Genomic DNA, 744 nt, shown 5'->3' with positions numbered 1-744 from the left:
TTTTTGAGGATAAGGCATTTTGGCTTTGTATTCCTCAACCTTAGTTGCTGTAGGTTTATTGCCTGTAGAAGTGGGTTGGGAAGCCTTTTTAGAGGGGTTGTTATCAGCACTTGTATGTGACTGATTTCCCACTGACGTTTGAATGCCAGGGGTGGAAGCTGGAGTGGCGTTAAACGCCAACTCCTTATTTGTTACTGGCGTCTGAACGCCAGAACTATGCTCCCTTTGGGCGTTCAACGCCGGATTCATGCTTGTTTCTGGCGTTGAACGCCAGGAATGAGCATGATCTGGGCGTTCAGCGCCAGTATTGTTCCTCTCTGGGCTCTGATTGTCCTCAGAGGGATTTTGATTGGCCATTTGTTCATTTCTTGGCTTCCTGCTGCTTTGAAGTGAGGTATTTAAGGTTTTCCCATTTCTTAATTGAACTGCTTGGCATTCTTCTGCTATTTGTTTTGACAGTTGCTTTTCTGTTTGCTTTAACTGTACTTCCATGTTCCTGTTAGCCATCCTTGTTTCTTGTAGTATTTCCTTGAATTCGGCTAGCTGTTGGGTTAGAAAGTCTAATTGCTGATTGAATTCATTAGCCTGATCCACAGGACTGAGTTCAGCAGTTACTATTTTAGCTTCTTCTTTCATGGAGGATTCACTGCTTAGGTACATATGCTGATTTCTGGCAACTGTATCAATAAGCTCTTGAGCTTCTTCAATTGTTTTTCTCATATGTATAGATCCACCAGCTGAGTG

The sequence above is a fragment of the Arachis duranensis genome, chromosome 6, assembly GCF_000817695.3.
Source record: "Arachis duranensis cultivar V14167 chromosome 6, aradu.V14167.gnm2.J7QH, whole genome shotgun sequence".
NCBI classification, from domain to species: Eukaryota; Viridiplantae; Streptophyta; class Magnoliopsida; order Fabales; family Fabaceae; genus Arachis; species Arachis duranensis.
The sequence above is the reverse complement of the archived record's forward strand: the minus strand, read 5'-3'. Positions refer to the sequence as shown.